Source organism: Mycteria americana, chromosome 8 (assembly GCF_035582795.1).
Source record: "Mycteria americana isolate JAX WOST 10 ecotype Jacksonville Zoo and Gardens chromosome 8, USCA_MyAme_1.0, whole genome shotgun sequence".
In the NCBI taxonomy this organism is placed as follows: domain Eukaryota; kingdom Metazoa; phylum Chordata; class Aves; order Ciconiiformes; family Ciconiidae; genus Mycteria; species Mycteria americana.
Genome location: NC_134372.1, coordinates 20500320 through 20519324, shown reverse-complemented (window position 1 = coordinate 20519324; position 19005 = coordinate 20500320). Strand labels below are relative to the sequence as shown.

The 19005-nt window shown below is 50.6% G+C and overlaps 1 long non-coding RNA gene across 1 annotated transcript; it reads right to left on the bottom strand.

The window, feature by feature from the left end:
* Positions 1-12477: 12477 nt before the first annotated feature.
* Positions 12478-15691, bottom strand: LOC142413852 (uncharacterized). Its single transcript, XR_012776915.1, has 5 exons — positions 15258-15691; positions 14962-15120; positions 14073-14226; positions 13284-13485; positions 12478-12612 (listed from the first exon to the last, which is right to left on the bottom strand). It is a non-coding gene; the product is annotated as an uncharacterized LOC142413852 (long non-coding RNA).
* Positions 15692-19005: the final 3314 nt, after the last annotated feature.

Sequence of the window (19005 nt, the reverse complement as noted above, 5' to 3'; positions counted from 1 at the left end):
ACAGTGGTTGAGGGATCCATAACATTTGGCTCTCCCTGCTTCCTGCTGCTTGAATCTCACCAGCAGTGGCACAGTGAGGAAGATGAAGCTGGCCCGGTTGTGGACCTTCTTCCTCCTGCTCCCACATTTTGGCACAGGGCACAGTGTAGGGGCATGCACATGGACCTGTCTGCATGCACAGACACCCCCATCCGTACACCTATAAGTGGTCACCCACGTGCGCAGACGTGGTGCGATATATGGAAAAGCTATATAGTGTAATAGCCCCTCTCACGGCGCACCAGCAAAAGCGCTTGGATGCAGCAAGGATTTCTCCTGTTGCTCGTCAGGCTGAATGCAGAATGGGATCCTTTCAACAGATTTCTAGGGGTGTTTTTTTTCAACTACCTAGTGGAATTGCACAACAGGGATATAATTCTCTATTACATTTTATGAAATGGCTCAAACCCATGTCGTTTTAGCTCATTTTGCCAGCCGTCTTCTGGACGCCAGCAGCAAAGCATGCGCAGTGCTTTCCCCACTAATGCCACGCAGGTTGCTCCTGACAACTTGCAGGGGATAATTGCAGCTGCAGTAACAGAAAACATTGTGCAGGCAAGTGCTGATCTGGTCGCTACCTCTCCAGGTCCTTTGCAAATGGAGATCCCCTGCTCTGGTCCCAGAAATGGAGTGGTGCAGCCAGCGGGACGCATCCTGCCCACACCATCACTGCTTTCCTTCCCAGCCACCTGAAACCCATCCTTGAGAAAACAATTCCAGCTGGGGAAAGAGGGGGGATTAATGCACCCCATAAAAGTGCCTGAGAGGCTCTAAGCATCAGGGTTCTGATGTGGTACAGCTGTGCCCAGGGCTCCTGCTGCTAGGGGCAGGTGGGTGCTAAGCAGTTGGGAGCAGCCTCATTGGGGACCTTCCCCCTTAGCTTGGGAGATGCATTTAAGCTGAGCCCCTTGCTCCTTGCTTGAGCTATGGGGTGGCTTTTCTATGTGCTTCAGCAGCCCTGCTTTTTGGGCATGGTCCCCAGGATTCTCCTTTGTTCTGCTCTGTTGCTGTGGCTTGGTGATCCCTGGGCTGTGGCCGGTGCTATCAGTGGGCTGGGTCTGCTCACCTCCCACAGGTACCATGGGTCTGCACCCCATGGGGGGCTCTGCTGCTCCGTGGGGGGTCCCTGAAGCAGGGAGATGCCTGCTTCCTCTGCTGGTAGCGTTTTATGCCTGTGTCTTAACCCTACATGGGTTTATATCATCTTGGTATTGCAATAACAGGAGCTGAACTACTGGCTGCAGTTATGGCTGACGTTGCCTGAGTGTCTGTGGTATAAGCGCCTACATTTGCACTTAAATTAGTTTGCTTAATTGCATTGTCCCTTATATGGCTGCATATGGGGAAGGCTGGTCTGTACTATGATGCTTTGCTGCACTGCCACGTCCCCTCTCCTGAGATCTAGCGAGGAGGCAGAGCTGGGACCTCTGCAAGTCTGAATTTTGCACTGTCTGATTTAAAAAAAAAAAAAAAAATATATATATATATATATATATAATCATGGAATAGTTTGGGTTGGAAGGGACCTTTAGAGGCCATCTAGTCCAAACCCCCTGTAATGAGCAGGGACATCTTTAACTAGATCAGGTTGCTCAGAGCCCCGTCCAACCTGACCTCGAATGTTTCCAGGGATGGGGCATCTACCACCTCTCTGGGCAACCCATTCCAGTGTTTCACCACCTTCAGCATAAACAATTTCATCTTTATATCTACTCTGAATCTACCCTCTTTTAGTCTAAAACCATTACCCTTTGTCCTATTGCACCAGGCCCTGCTAAAAAGTTTGTCCCTATCTTTCTTATAAGCCCCTTTAAGTACTGGAAGGCTGCTATAAGGTCTCCCCGGAGTGTTCTCTTCTCCAGGCTGAACAACCCCAACTTTCTCAGCCTTTCCTCATAGGAGAGGTGTTCCATCCCTCTGATCATTTTTGTGGCTCTCCTCTGGACCTGCTCCAACAGGTCCATGTCTTTCCTGCGGTGAGGGCTCCAGAGCTGGACGCAGTGCTCCAGGTGGGGTCTCACCAGAGTGGAGTAGAGGGGCAGAATCACCTCCCTTGACCTGCTGGCCACGCTTCTTGCGATGCAGCCCAGGATACAGTTGGCCTTCTGGGCTGTGAGTGCACGTTGTCAGCTCATGTCTCAGCTCATGAGTACCCCCAAGTCCTTTTCCACAGGGCTGCTCTCAATCCCTTCATCCCCCAGCCTGTATTGATACCAGGGATTGCGCCGACCCAGGGGCAGGACCTTGCACTTGGCCTTGTTGAACCTTATGAGGTTCACATGGGCCCACTTCTCCAGCTCTTCCAGGTCCCTCTGAATGGTATCCTGTCCCTCAGGCGTATCAACCACACCACTCAGCTTGGTGTCATCTGCAAATGTGCTGAGGGTGCACTCGATCCCACTGTCTATGTCATTGATGAAGATATTAAACATTACTGGTCCCAATACGGACCCCTGAGGGACACCACTTGTTACCAATCTCCATCTGGACATTGAGCCATTGACCACTACCCTCTGGATGCGACCATCCAACCAATTCCTCATCCACCAAACAGTCCACCCATCAAATCCACATCTCTCCAATTTAGAGAGAACGATGTTGTGGGGGACCATGTCAAAGGCCTTACAGAAGTCCAGATAGACAACATTCGTAGCTCTTCCTTTGTCCACTGATGTAGTCACTCCAGCATAGAAGGCCATTAGGTTGGTCAGGCAGGACTTGCCCTTGGTGAAGCCAATATATATGTATGCGTGCTGTTTACAGAGCAATCCCAGCTAATCTCTCTATCTAGCCAGGGCTTTAGCATGTCCTTTCAGCAAGGATTTGTAGAGTTTGCTACAGTTATTTCCTAAGAACGCATTACCCGGGGTTTTGGATTAATAATGTAGGTCCTTGTTCGGCAAGTTACTTACAAATGTCGAACCTTAAACCACTGAAGTCAATGGATGTACCTGTGTACTTAAAGTTAGGCACAGGCTTAAGTGCTCCAGTAAATCACAGCCTTATAGCCTAATCTGGCACTCCTAATAAGGTCTGCTGATATAAATAGCAAACGGTATTGACCCAAGGGTATGTTTGCCTTGGTCAATGCTGCATCCTGCAAGATAAATGCTGATGGTGGCAGCAATGAAACCGAAATGTCCATGTGACTTCGCTCCAGGTGTCCTCAGTGGATTTGCGGCACAACCCGCCTTTCCAACAAACACCGGGTAAACTCAAAAGTACGAGTGCTCCTGGCTATGGGTCTGCACTTTGCAATCCTGGAGGGCTTTTAATTTTAAACCCTCGCTCTAAGGAGGGGGAGGTAGTCCCCTCCCTCCCTCCCGGTGACGGATACGTGCGCTGAGTGCCCTTCCAGGAGCAGCTGAGTTGACCTAAGGGTTTGCTGCTGCCAGGAAGGGGACAGGAAAGCTTGACCACAAATGCTCCAGCTGGCACTGCCAGCTGCCCAGGGCCAGGAGCTGGCTGTCCCTGGGGTCCCCTGGGAGGTCCCTCTGTGCTGTGCATTGCTGTTCCTCTGCCACAGAGGAGGACAGGGCTCTCCGGGAAGGGTTTTGGTGCCAGAGCTGGGCAGATGTGCTGCAGAGCCCTTTGGCAAAGCTTGCAGGAGTAAAATCCCAGCTCTGTTCCCTGCAAAACCCCAAGGGGAGGGTGCCCTGGCAGGTGGGTCCCCCCGACCGCTGCTGGCCCCACTTTGGCTGTCACTGGTGAAGTGGATTGCTAGGCTCGCTCTAACGTGTGCGGAGCATTCCGAACTGCCCGGGCAGATTTGCCCCTGAATGCTAAGCCGAATAAATGGAAAGTGCAATAGATGTCTCTTGGATGTTCCTGGCACAGTGCCCTCAGCAGAGCCAGGGCTGCGTCTCTGCCCAAGTCAGCGGGAGAGCGACGAGAAATACTTCAGTCTTGTCAAAAGTGATATTTTTTTTTTCTTCTCTTCTCATGTGTGTGAGGCACATGTGCTGCCAAAGGGGTGGCACGGGCAGAGGGACTCCTCGGAGCAGAAGGGACCTGTCTCAGACCACAGCCCATAGGCACAGAGCAGAGGCAGTGTTTCAGCAGAGATCTAATTAGCAGTTCTAATTAGCCCTGATTTTCTCGTCACCTGCAGGTCTCAGCTACTGCTCAGGCTGCATTGCAGAGCTAAAACATCAAGGGATACATATGAGCGGGGGATCCCCCATAGTAAAGGCACCCTGGGACAGCAGAGCCCTCCTCACCTCTCCGTTTCCACATCCCCTGCTCATCCAGCCCTGCTGTGGGGACACCAGCAGGCACAGGGGAGCAGGCAGCGAGGGAGAGGAACACTAATTAAACTCCTCTCTAACCTCTGCCATGCTTTGGCTGGCAGGGAGCTACTCCAAGGGGAATAGAAGAGAGTCATGGTAGAGTAGAAAAATGAGGGCATGGGGTAGAGGGGCAATAAGGCATAAAATCTCAGCTGGGCAAAAGAGGATGGAAAACACTTGCAAACTGTGAGCTTTGCCCTCTATTTTTTTCTACCCAGAGCAGCCCTGGGAAGTGATGCTCTCAGGTCACAGCCAGACCATCCTTCCTGGCACAGCTTGTCCCATACAAGAAGCAAGAACTAGTCACGTCTTTATCTCAGACCTGTTGGGAAGTGGCTAGGACCAGCAGCATGGTGGTTGGGATGCCCTTTAGACAACATACAACAGAAGAAAGCAAATCCAAGCTTAAAACATTATAAAACCATGGTTATCCTGGTGAAGAGGGAGTTACAGGTGCAAGTGCAAAGCAGAGGGAGAGTCCGTGCCCCCTTGGAGACGTGGGTGGGCTCTGGCCATGGCACTGGGAGCCTGCGGGCGAAAGTCTTCATCCCCCATTGCATGGGGTTCAACCCCCAGCATGGGTTCAGGAAAGGCAGGTTCTGCTTGACCAACCTGATCTCCTTCTATGACAAGGTGACCCGCCTAGTAGATGAGGGGAAGGCTGTGGATGTTGTCTACCTAGGCTTCAGTGAAGCCTTTGACATGGTTTCCCACAGTATTCTCCTGGAGAAACTGGCTGCTCATGGCTTGGACGGGTGTACTCTTCGCTGGGTAAAGAACTGGCTGGACGGCCGGGCCCAAAGAGTGGTGGTGAATGGAGTTTACTCCAGTTGGCGGCCGGTCACAAGCGGTGTTCCCCAGGGCTCTGTGTTGGGGCCAGTTCTGTTTAATATCTTTATCGATGATCTGGACAAAGGGATCGAGTGCACCCTCAGTAAGTTTGCAGATGACACCAAGTTCTGTGGGAGTGTTGATCTGCTTGAGGGTAGGAAGGCTCTGCAGAGGGACCTGGACAGGCTGGATCGATGGGCTGAGGTCAATTGTATGAGGTTTAACAAGGCCAAGTGCAAGGTCCTGCACTTGGGCCACAGCAACCCCATGCAACGCTACAGGCTTGGGGAAGAGTGGCTGGAAAGCTGCCTGGCAGAAAAGGACCTGGGGGTGTTGGTTGACAGTCGCCTGAATATGAGCCAGCAGTGTGCCCAGGTGGCCAAGAAAGCCAATGACATCCTGGCTTGTATCAGGACTAGTGTGGCCAGCAGGAGTAGGGAAGTGATCGTGCCCCTGTACTCGGCACTGGTGAGGCCGCACCTCAAATACTGTGTTCAGTTTTGGGCCCCCCACTACAAGAGAGACATTGAGGTGCTGGAGCGAGTCCAGAGAAGGGCAACGAAGCTGGTGAAGGGTCTGGAGCAGAAGTCTTATGAGGAGCGGCTGAGGGAGCTGGGGTTGTTTAGCCTGGAGAAAAGGAGGCTGAGGGGAGACCTTATTGCTCTCTACAACTACCTGAAAGGAGGTTGTAGAGAGGTGGGGGTCGGTCTCTTCTCCCAGGTAACAAGTGATAGGACAAGAGGAAATGGTCTCAAGTTGCACCAGGGGAGGTTTAGACTGGATATTAGGAAATTTTACTTCACTGAAAGGGTTATCAAGCATTGGAACAGGCTGCCCAGGGAAGTGGTTGAGTCGCCATCCCTGGAGGTATTTAAAGGACGTTTGGATGAGGTGCTTAGGGACATGATATAGTGGTGGTCTTGATAGTGTTAGGTTTACGGTTGGACTCAATGATCTTAAAGGTCTTTTCCAATCTATATGATTCTGTGATTCTGCGATTCTGTGATTCTGTTGCGCCTCCTTCCCCACTCTCCAGAGAGGCTCGTGCTTACCATGATTGCTTGGACAAATTCTTGTGAGCGAGCCAGCAGCTCTCGTCTTGTGTCTTGTAATTACTGTCCCAGCGTTCTCCTTGAGAGAGACCATCTGCTACTCCTCCATCACCAGTCATCTTCCTATCTCCCCAGCATAGCCCCTTCCCTGGCAAACGTGGCTAATTGTGCTGATGGTGCATCTCCCAAGGTCCCACACTGCTCGTTACGCTCAATCAGATCAAAGGCGGCTGCTCCATCAGCTGATGCACCAGCCATGTGCTCAGGGGGTTCTGCTGGCCCCCCCAGCCTTGGGCAGGACACGCTGGCCAAGAAATGAAAAGCCAGGCTAGTACTCCTTGCTATGGGCAATGAGAGCTGGTGACCCCATAAACCCTTGCCCCTGTCTCTCCATGCCTTGCATGGCTGCTCAGCAGACCAAGGCTGTGGCTGTAGGGGAACTCCATGACCTTTTCAGAAGTCAGCTGGGGGTGGTGAGATGTCCCCAGGGAGGCAGGGACTGGGTGAGGATGGGCAGCGTGTGGCAGGCATAGGGGGGCCAGCCCAGCACTGGACTGCTGGGAGCACTGGGGTGACACTGTGCGCTGTGGGGGTGTGTAACAGCCAAAACAAGTGGTTTCAGAGTCAGAAACAAGATGCATTTTGGAGAGCTTTGGGCCCCCTGGAGCAGCAGGGCCAGGCTTCGAGTCGATGCAGTGGCAGTAGTGCAGGGGGGAAGCAGCACAGCACTCGGCTGCACCAGGGTGCCCGGCGCTATTAGTGTCTTGCTTTTAATCAACAGCAAATGAGTCTCTGGGGGCTATTCTCTCACTGCAGGATACCAGAAACTTTCATTGAAGTCAACAGAAGTTACTTGTACCCTTAGGCAGAAGACTGTGGTCCTGGGAAGTTGCTAGGGAGCCGTGATTTATGCTGCATGTCACAGACTCAACCAAAGCTAGCGCCTGCCTCTTGGTATAATTCAAAACTAAATGTACATTTATGTAAAAAATACAGTAAACCCATCGCATTTTATTAGGGGAGGGTGTGCGATAAATTTTTACGTCAAAGCTTCCAGCAGCCAAAGATGAAAAGCGTCTTCAGGAAAATCACTGCCATGGAGATAGGCTCTCATCCTGCCATATCAGGTGACTCGTTTGTATTTTTAAGGAATTTCATTAGAGCATTAAATGATCTGTAAAGGGTAAAACATTGGTTTTTTCAGTGGCTCTGGTGCTGGCCAACCTTCGAGCCACCACGGAGCAGGGGGTGGTGGACACATGGTCCTGGACACACACTGAGCCTGTCAAGGCTCGCTCTGCCCCACAGCACCATTCCCAGCCTATCCTTGGAGCCAGGCAAGAACACTCATTGTTTATTCATGCTGGCAAATGTCCTCCTAAAAGCCCCTATGAAACTGATTTTCTGTCGGCTAATCAAAATGATTGTCTACAAAAATACACATACAACTCCTCCAGAATTTATCCCAAAGCTTTAGCTGTGTGTTTATATCCCCGTGCCTGCAGATGAGCCAGGTGCCACGTGCAAGTCTCCTCTGTCCGACTTGCCTGTGGCTTTGCATTGGCATGTAAGTGGTCCCGTTTGCCGAGCACTGCATGCCGAGTCCTTGCGGGCATCCTCCAACCATCCAGGCTGGGAAACCCAGCTCCTGGCTTTTGCTCCTACGCTCTCCCCTCAGTCCTGCCGTCCTCGCTTCGTTCACTTTCATCCAGGAGCTCGCACCGCTCTCCCCTCATGAAAGCGTCTTCTTGCCCATCTGCAAGGCTTTGAGAAGGTCTTCCCGCGCTTCGAGCAGTCCTTCTGCTCCAGCTCCTGCTCTCCCCTCCCAAATCCCACACCATGACTTTGTAAGGTGATTGTATGCTGCAAATGAACAATTTTTAAAGACAACCAGGCACCTAACATCAGAAATTCTTAAACTGTTCCAAGGCCAGAAATAAAATCTACACCTGAAGTCATGGAAGTATTTCAATGCAGCTTTTCAGGTTTAAAATTGCTTGAGAGTTAGCGAGGATGGTTTAAGCGTTTACAAGCTACGAGGCTCACTGTATGAAGGAAGAAATAAAATAGTCAGGGCAGAAAGAGATGAGTGATTTTGCAGACATTTGTCACTTTAGGAGCATTTCAAGGACATCTGGCACCACCTAGACTTGAGCAGCTCAGTGAGTGCAGCAGCCCTGTGGAGGAGCCGGGGGACCTTCTGCAGCAAGACGATGCACCGAGGGGACACGTCTGCAGCAGGGATCAGCCCTGGGGCAAGGAAACCCTTTGCAATGAGCCCCAAAAGCTCCTGTTCAGCCCAGTCCAGAGTGTGTGGTCGCTGCATCTCCAGCGACCCAGGAACCAGCCCGGCGGGCCAGGAGAGGCATGGGGAGGGAGCCGATCTGCAAACCTTAGTGATATCTCTGTTATCCTCTGCATACTGGTTCCCAGCAGCACGCAGTTAATTCCCATGAAAGCTTCCAATTCGTTATTTTATAAGAAGATTGGTTTTCACAAATGAGCAGCTTTTAAAAATGTCTGTGTGTACATAATCAGAGGCTTCTGAACTTAGTCAAGGTTGTAAGTAAAATAAATAAAGGTGTGCAGTTGCTTTGTTTGCACACATACTATATTTTTAAAAAATAAGTAATTCACAGAAAATTATCCCCATCCCTGCACAAGAAGGACTTGCAAAATTTGTGAAGTGCTCAATATTTTTTATGAAGTGTTTCTAACCCTCTTCTTTTGTGAAGAAAAGCTTGCCAGGGGAGAGGCTTACCTGTTCATAAATTAGCAGGCAAATTAAAGAGGATGTACAGTCTTATTTTTTTTTCTCACAACGTTTAACCCAGCTCATGCTTTTAAAATATTTGGGGTGGCAGTGCTGCAATGGTGCTCCAGGAGGGGACATCTGGGTGCCAGGTGTGAGGCTGGGACCGGCCAAGGAGTAAACCTGGCTGTGCCCAACTCGCCTCCATCACATCGCGTGGGTCCCTGCCCTGCATTTATAAGCATCACTTGTCGATAGCTGCTAAAGTGCTGACTGATGGAGCCTGGGAGCATGTACCAAGGGCAGGATCATTTTATATGTGGCCTGAATCCTATATTTTTCCACTAGCTTTTCCTCCCAGGCTCCGTGACACTTGGCTGCGCCGTGAGCAGCTCGGCTTTGGCAGCCTTTGCCCTCCAAACATGCTCCTGGGTTTTGCACCGTGTAGTCGCCAGCACTGCCTGTTGCAAAGCTCCGTTAACCAGCATTTTAGCCTCTCATTAAAAAGGGGGAGGAGGCTGGAAAAAGGAACCTCAATTAAGAGAGGTGAAAGTTAAAACATCAAGAAAAGCTTTTAATTGAAGAGCAGCCCTGCAGGGAAATACAAAGGCGAGTCGCTTGTTTGGCAGTTTTACAGATGGTGATAATGTCACACTCTTTGGAGAAAGGAGAGGAAAAAAAAAAGCTAGCTGGGGTGGTCAGGAGCTTTGAAGAAGAAGTAGGACATGCACAAAAGCAATGAGAAGGGAGAGAGAAAGCGCCACTGTGTGTTGGCTACTGGCTCCCCATCGCAGCCGGCCTCCCAGGGATGGCCCTGTCCCTGGGACCCAGTACCTCCGTCCCTCTAGCTGGGACTCTGGTCCTGCGGTGCAGCGGTGCTCCTCAGAGTCGCCCAGCTCAGCCAGCACACAGAGAAGCCCCATTTGTCCCACTGAGTGTGTGCGACTCCCCAGGCTACAGAAAGGTTTGCGCTATTTAACCCAAAATGTTAAGGAAAAATACCGTTTCCTATTAATCATATCACAGGTCTCACACATGGTATCCGCACAGCAGCCCCAGCCAGTTTGCCGTACCTGCCCGGATCCTGCCTTTGCAGCAGGGACCCGAGGGAGCAGGACTGCTGCTACAGCCCTACAGTTCTTCTCTTCCCTATTTTCATTTGACTTTGTTTCTTCTCCTCTTTCCACTCTTTCCTCACTTTTATAATTCTAGCTGCATTTTTTTTGTTGCCCCCATTCCCCCGTCCTGTCCCTGGGGGCTCGCCCCAAGTGAGGAGACACAGCCAGCAGCGGCATTTTGCAAAGAAATGTCTTCCACATCTCTGTAGTTTATGACCTGGAGGAACAATTAAGGGAGGGTTGAATCGCCCCTCTACATCCTTAGAGAAACCATCCCCAAAGCTCCTTCCCTTCACAAACAGGGTGGGAATAACTCAGATAATTCCGTATTTTGCCATTGCTGGATTTTGGTTAGCTCAAATTTTTGCTTGCAAGCTGTTCACCACTAATAATTCCTGGTGGGCTCTCAGTGTTCGGTCTCTGACAGCCCGAATCCCTGATTACCACTCCCAGGAGACATCGCGCTTCACAGGACAGGGTTGTGATGACTTGTGCCCATGAACTCAGAGCTCCCAGGAAGCAATCCACATTTTATTGTCTTTTTTAGGATACGGTCACCAAGGTTTAATTTCTCTGGTTACAAGCACACCGGCACTACCCCGTCCCTGTGCTCACTTACGCACAGAGCACAAAGCCAGCACAGGCTCGCTGGTGGAAAGCACCTTGAGGAGTGCAAGATATGGCTCAACCCCAGCTTAATCGGTCCCAGGAACATAAATAGTCCTGGAGGAGGGAGTTACAGCCATGAAGGTCCTATAGCTCTTGAGATTCACCTAGGTTTTATCTCAGCTCCAAATTAGTGGGAAGGGTCAGCTGCCATTCTTGTTAGAAAGATGCTGCTCTGAAGGGCACCTCGCAGGAAGGAGGTGGAAACCTTGGAGCTGCTGAAGTGGAGGGGAGTGCTCCCTTTGGCAGTACCTGTGCCTGGGGCTGAGTTTTCATTAATATCCCAGTGAATTGGTTTGTAGGCAGGAGCGTTAATAAAACCAGGATGTTTTACTAATCTGATCCTGTACTGAGAACCACGAGATCAGTGGAGGATCATGAAGAATAACACTAAAATTACAGAAATCTCAGGACAGGCTGGGAGCCAAATCCAATGCCGGATTTGTGGCAAGTCAAATTTTAAGTCATCTTTTCTCTAAAAGCCTTTTCTAGGTTTCACGCTTACTAAATCAAGGGAGGAGACCTCCACATCTGACCAAAACTAACCAGTCCAGCTCAATTCTCAAATTCTGGCTGGCACACGCTTACAATGAGATGCTGAGGAACAGCCTGCAGCTGGGGAGTTATTAGCAAAAATTATTTGGTGAGTAGTTTGGAACAAGGAATAAACTTGAGAAACTTCAGCACTTGTTGGCTGATCACAGAAAAAAAGAAGAGAGAGAATTATTTGTGATGAGTTAATTACGCCAGCAAAGGATGATGGAAGATAGGAACAGCAGTCAAAATTTTCTGCCTTTTTCCACCTACACAGTTTTCTTAGATCCACTCAAAATTAATATGGTGTTCAATATCAGACCCTCTCAAGTGCTGGGTGACTCTGAGCCTAAACATTTTTTGATTTACTACTCTGTCCAGTAGTACTGTGCCTTATTTTTTGGGATCTCTCCAAGATGTAAATCAGGTGGGAAGTAAAAGGCTTTGATAATCCAAGGTCCTGCTTCTGCAGGGGAGGTGACAGCCCTCCCTAGATGACCCTAAACACTTCAAGATGGGACAGAGCTTTCACTTTGTAAGACCAGCCTAGAAATAATGTGGTCATACAAAACCAGAAAGCAAAATGCAAAGCCCAGGAGGTGGTGGGAGAGGAAGATGAGGCACGAAGACCATGAGCTGAGAAGCTCCTGGGGACATTTGGGGTTGGGAGATGTGAGGCCAGGAGGAGCATCTCCCATCAGGGTTGAGCTTAGTGAACCAAACCTCCCCACAGCCCTGAGCAGGTTTGTCCATGCTCAGCCCCTCAGGACTGGCATTTGGGGAGGGGGGGTCTCTTCCCAGGTACTTGCAGGATTTATACAGGTCTAATTTTCCATCCCACTAAAATCTGCAGATCTCATGGGAAAGCTGCTTTCCCATGAGACTTCCCACTGAATCTTGCACATCCCAGGGGGCTGCAGAGCACCCAGCAAGCTCTGGTGTGTGTAGGCTAAGCTAAATACAGAAGCACACAGGGTATTCCCCATGGGGGGTGCACTACCTGCTCTTGTGCACACAGCAGCTACCATTCGAGCAGAGATGAAAACCCTGCTGGGATCAGTGCACCTTTAATTAGTGGCAATTTTGCTGAAAATACTGTACATCCAAAATGACCCTGTGAAGAATTGAGGCATGCTCTCTCACTCTGTTTTTTTTTTAATCACATGCACCAGGATTTATTGAGACATCCAGGCTGTGTTTTCTGACCTTTAGGAGGCCCTTTCTATTACAAATCCATGGATTTTTATGCATTTGGTAATGGATTTCTGATGGAATTTTGAAACTGGAAAGAAGCCACTAGCAGGAACTCTTCAGGGCATTGCTCTTGGCACCTAAAGAAGAAAAAAAATTGAAAGGGAAAAACTTAATGAAAATATATATTTGTATAAACAATCAATGAAGATCGTGTTTGTGTGTTAAACAACCACCTTGAAATTGGTCTGTCTCAAAGGACTGAGCAATTGCAGACTACCTTAGCATGAATGATTTATGACATTCATGAACTTGGCAACTGCATCAGTTTTCCTAAACCTGGCAGCAAACACCACCTGCATATTAAGTGAAGATTTATGATTTATAAAACTCACCTCATTATGCAGAGGAACATGAATTGTCTTATGTGTGCAGTCTATAACTCCCGGGACAGATGAAAAGGCAGCTATGACACACAATTTATGTGTTCTTGCTGCTTGAAGTTGGTGAGGGAAAAACAGGAAGAATAACTAGGTCTTTGAGTCGGGTATCTTCAAAGCTGTCCACGTCCCTCTTCCTCCCTCCAGAATGATGCTGTGGCTAAAATTCCCTGCTCTGTTGGAGGGGGAAAAAAAAAGCCTTGCAAAGATTAATGGTGGAGGTCATTTGAATCAATGTGCTAAATGATGCCCTCCCTCCAAAAACCACAGGGATAGGAAGCATCTGAGATGCCTCCATGGAAATAACCCCTTTGGTGTCAAGCTCACTGCTCGTATTTTTCCCTACCCTGTCCTTTTCTGATCTTTCTTACCCAAGGATGCAGGTTCCCAGCTTCAAGGAGTGAAGAGTTTTGGTCTCGAAGAGACCAAAGTGTGGCATGCGGTTAGGTGTGGAGCTCACATCCCCCAGAAAGGACTGAAGCAGAAAGCACGTGAGCCCAAGGTACAGCTGATTTCCCTCATTTTGGGTCAGGAGAGCATTTGAGAGGCTTGAAAACAGGCAGTGCTGATGGACTAAAAAACAAGTTACATGATCCAATGAGAAAACGCCCCAGGGCAGAATTTACCCTGATTTACCACGTGAGTTTGAGTGAATTGTGGTTTGTGTGTCTCGTTTTCTCATTTGCTTAAAAAAAATGCCCAGAGAGCAGATGCTGGTACAGTTTGATAGGTAGTGCTGTTGGGGGGCTGGCGGAGGGCCTTGGAGCTCTCTGGTTACTGCTGAGAGCAGGAGACATCCCAGCCCAGGGCTTCCCCTGCGTGTCCAGGGCACCAGAGGACACAGACATCCCCTACTTCGCTGCCCTGGCTTGGGCAGGGCTCCCACAGACTGGGCAGGGGTGTCTGGGCTCTCCCCAGGCTCCTGGATGTGTGCCCATGGAGCAGTTGCTGCAGCAGGGCTGGGACTCCCACAGGGACAGCAGAGCAGCAACATCGCTGCTGGGGGCCAAGGTGCGATGCCCACTTGCCCCACCAACCTCAGGCCACTCCTGGATCTGGCCAGCGGGTCACAGGCAGGACACAGAGGTGCAACAGGGGCATCAGGCTCCCTCTGTGCCTCCTGCTATGCAGTAGGGCAGCCACGTGCAGGTATATCTGACCCGGCCAGGCAGCACCTTCCCTGCATCCTTGCCAGAGCTGTCTCCTTTTGAAGGAAGGGATGTGACCTGCAAGTGGCAGTTTAGAGCAGTTGTCTGAGCTGGCCCCTCAGCCATGCAGCGTGTTGCTAATTACACCCAGGGGCTTTGGCTTGTCCTGCAGGAGAAAAACGTGTGAAGACTTCGGGTTTGTAATTGGCTGCAGTGCTACTTAAATCAGTTTAAGCTGCCTCCATGCCCAGCCTGGCTGCTTGTGCCCATCCTGTGCTGCAGTTGTCTGTGCAGGGAATTGGCTCGGGGAAGTGAGCTGGGGAAAGCCAGCCTGGCGAAAGGTAAAGGGGCAGAAAGCCCTCCAGCAACCCAGGTCCCTGCAGGCTGAGCACCCCCTGCCCCCAGGTAAGCAGGGGCTGTGGGAGATCCCAGAGATCAAGACGTGGAGGTCTTGGATGTGTCCTCCTTCAGCAACAAAGGGGTTGGCTTGTGCCAAACATGTCTTTACCATGTCATGATGATGAGGCTTGGCTGAGCGGGAAGGCTCAGCAGGAGGTGAGGAGCTGAGGCTGGAGGCAACTGGGATGTGTTCTCCTGCTGCTGCTTGGGGGACACACAATTCACTGTTTATTTTCTGCAGTAAAAACCCGCATTGAAGCTCTTCAAAATATATGTTGGTGCTACTGAAAAGGAGAGAGTCAGGAATGTGAATGATTTTACGTTTTCCTCCCTCATCATCTTATTGCCAAGGTAGCAGAGAACGAGTATTTCTTCTGTCTAAGCACAAATCAGGAATTTTTCTCCTCCAAATGTTACCCTTTTGTTTCATGCCTGTCTCATGAGGCTGATTTCAAAATAAAATTGTTGTAACTGTACATATTAAATAAATTGCAGGCTCTACCTGGGCTGGGTGTGTTGGCAGAGGCTGAATCCAACAGGAGCTTCCTGGCATGGGCCCTGCCAGGCGGGGAAGAGTCTTTCTCTCCTGGCTCCGTATTCAGTCAGCGCAAAGCAAAGCATATTTGCACAGAGGAGCTGCACGAGGTTCATGGCATTGTAGCTTACAAAGGAAAGGACATGTATTTAGGAAATAACAAAGGAAATAGCAAGTAGGTATCAATGGAGTGGTTTATATTGTTTTCAGGATAAAAAGCTGTGTTCTTTCTCAAAAGACAAAGACACTGCCTCGGGACTTACATGCTGGCTGGGGAGCTTTGCATCCTCCAAGCTGAATCGGGAATGGGAAGCGATGTTTCTCGGCTGGTGGGTACAAATCCAGAGAGCAGGTTAAACTAGCACGGGTAAAAGGACAGTAGGCAACCGGCGCTGCGAGGAACCGCTCAGAGGGAATAGTGTGGTAACGCAGCCTTGTGATGGCCTGGAGGAGGGAATACAGAGCACTCTAAGTTCCCACAGCTGTAAATTTGGTGACTCTGCAAATACCAGAGAGGGCAAAAAGAGTGGAGAGGCTGGAGAGGACAGGAGGCTGGAGAGATTCATGCCAGCAGAGGCATGCATGTCACAGGGGAGTGATCCTTCCAAAGCCATTTAATGAAGGAGAAATTAGGGAAGCAGAAATGGGGAAACACGTTTGGGTCTCAAGCTGGGATACTGGAGGGTACGTGGGAGAGCAGATGAGCCTATTCCAAGACACCGGGCAAGAGCAAAGGACTGACATGTGCTGGAAAACCCCACTGTGAGCCAGGGGAAGAGGATGAATCCAGCCCTGCTCAGCAAAGGGCAGAGGGGAGACTTGTGCCAGTGCACATACAACATGAACTTATAACATACCCCTTAACTGAGGGGTCCCCAGGGGGTTCCCCTGCCTGCAAGGTTGGCTGGCTGAGCCCTGTCAGCCTTCCCACCATGGCACTGCTTGGCTACGGGTGACCTTCAAGCCAGCCTGTCCTCTCGGCAGGGCTGAGACCAGCCTTCAGAGCCGCAGCATCCTTCCCGAAACTACTCTCTCTTTGTATCTCAGCTACTTCAGATCAGAGTAAAAAAATCTGCAGAGTACAGCATTTGGAAGTTTTCATTTGTAACACACTAATTGCCCTCATTATTATGGTTCCTGGAGGCACCTCAGATCCTTATTATGGCAGCTGCAATTGTGTAGGGGTGAGATGCGGTTTGCTGCTCCCTCTGGTCACCTGCATCCTTGGCTGAGTGACAGGTCTATGCCACATGCACTGTAGGAAGAAGGTCTGGTGAGCTGCTGGCAGACTCACAGGCAGCCTTCACAACTGTCTTGTTGCTGGTTTGTTGCTTCTATGTCACTTTCTGATTTACTTTGTGATGCTCTACAAGCTGGTGCTTGCTGCCAACCCTACTGGAATCATTGGGGTGAAATCAGGGAAGCCTGGAAGGATGCTGTGGTGTTGACCAGCTCTGTGTTGAATGCCCACCCCAGACCCTCATGTCCCTGCTGCAGTCCCCCTGAGATTATTACCTAGCTAAGCATCTGGCTGGCAGCTCATTACAACACTGGTGCATACGAACTATTAAATACCCAAGCCAAAGAGAAATGCCTGAATCCCTTCCACCCCTGCAACTAGGAGGGCTTACTTTCGCCCTGCTGCCCCTTTCTCATTGCTCTCGTACGCTGTAGCCCGCCTTTCCCCCAGGCAGCCCTTCACTAAGCATTTGGGGATAACCCTGAATTCAAATATGACTTTCTCCGCCAGCACACCAAGCATGGTGGGACTTGTTTTGTGATTCACCCTGACTCAGGGTGCAGACTGATGCTACACTGTGTTTGATCTGTCACTGCTTTTTGTATTAGACTTCATTTTGGTGACCAGGAAAGTGACTGAAGTGCAGCTGTTTTGGCAGCTGCCTCAATGAGCCTTTTCACACTGGGTCACCTAAAGTCATGCTGTCATCACTCAGGGTAACTTCAATGCACCTAGGAGCCAGAGAGCAGGAGCTGCCCTCAAATCCCTGCCGGTGGGAAATAATGAAGGTGGAGAAGCTAATGCAGAGCTCCCCACAGGCCTTGTCACACTGCTAGCAGCCCCAGCCTGCCTCAGCACTAGCAGATGCCTCTGATGTTCTTCTTCCACTGAAAACTCTGTGTAACCTCCTTGCATTTTTATTGTTTACAGTGACATCCTTCTGAGACAGATGCCTACGGAGCTGACAAACACAACCAAGTGGCTCGAGGCTTTGTAGGAAAGGAGTTACAGCCCTGCTCTGCTCCTATGGGAGTCAAGTAAATGCTCTGCTGCTGATCTCTGTGGGAGTGGGAACAGGACATCCATGTGGAGCCCTGCATTTGCAGCTGCCAGGGGCTGCCCTGGTGTGAGACCAGCCTCTGCTTCAAAGCAGCCTCGTGCCTGGCAATAGTTGACAGGAGGCAAATTAATTGGGTACCCACAGGGCAGCTCCTTCACACCATTTCTGTGTTGCTGTGTTGCAGGCAGCTGGTGCCTGGTCCTCGCTGCAGATCATCCGAGAGGAACCGTATCACCCTGCCTTGCAGTCCCCTCCCTGCCAGCCCCTCACAGTTTTTCCCCTTTCCCTAGGAAGGCTCAAGGGCAGGGAATTGCAGGCTCAAGGGCCAATCCTGCCTGATGCAGGCCATTCTCTGCGTCACTTGAGGCCAGCAAGCTGGAAGCTCTGGATCTCTTGCAGGGGGTGCTCGGTATGTCAACCCACTGCCTGAGCACCAAGGGGTATGGGCATGTGTTTTGCCAGCACTATTGGCCACATAGCACCATTCGGGGAGCAGAGGGGAACACGAGGCAGATCCCTTTTGAGGGGTCAATGTGTGTGGGAGGAGGGGGGGGGAGCAGAAGGTGCAAAGGACACTGCAAGTGGTGCAGCTGAGGGCAACAACTAAGGGCAATTTGAAGCCCAAAGCTGTGGCTCTTAGTGAGCAGACGGTGAGCATCTCATTTCAGGAGTGGAGACTGAACTTGTCTGCTGGCCTTTCACTGCAGGGTTCTGAGGGCCCTCATTGCCTGGAGATTGCTGTGCCTGGAAGGCGGACACTCAGGCACTGACACCTAAAGTCAGACAGACCCCAAGGTGCTGTACCCAAGGCCGCTGCAGGTCACATCTGTCTTCTCACAAGCAGCTAGAGGGGGATTTTGAGATCTTCAGAGCAGCAGGATTTCCTCTTTCTCTTGTTTTTACCACCTCTGCAGAGACTGCTGAAACAGATTTGCCTGTTCCGTTGTCGGTAGCTGTCTGAGGGGCTCCTGTCACAGCCCAGGGTGAAGGGCTTGTTTGCTGCGGGATGGGACAGCCTGCCTTTCTCGCCTCAGAGATGAAAGGAGAGTGGGGAGGAGTGGCACAGATAGAGCTCCCGAAGAGCCGCTTCTAAGTGCGTTAGTGTTTTAATTGCAGCCTTGCCAATGCATGGGAGTTGTCAGTGATGTGAATTAAGTTGTCATTCTCCCAGGCTTGCGCTTCACAGGAGCAGCCTGAAAGCAGCGTAGCACGGCTGGCTGCTGCCCCTTTCTGGTGATGGGAGAGGGTGACACCTGTACATACCGTCCTACCTTGTTGGATTAGAGGTGGCCCATACCAGGACTCCGTATTTACGTAAGCAAAGACGATCTGACCGAACGGTTATCAGGAGTGTATACACAGGAGTGTATAATCCTGGCTCAGTTATATTGGCCGCTATTTATTGTGCCCCAGCGATAGCTCCTGACGGTACAGAACGAACCTTCTCAGGCAGCAATGAGCAGACGGAGCCATACCCTGCCCTGCCTTTCCCCACCACATAAGCCACAGGCAGATCCCAAACCCACAGTGCTGGCGGGGAAAGGCAGCCATGGCCCATTCCACCTCCTCTGGAGAGATGGTGTTGCGTGAAATGACCTTCTGCATGCAACCCAGTAGTCTCGGACGAACCAAAATGCAGACTTCTGTGAAGCAGGGAGTGCATTTGAGCATGCATCGGTGCAGCACCAGTGCTGGGCTCCCTGCTTTCCAT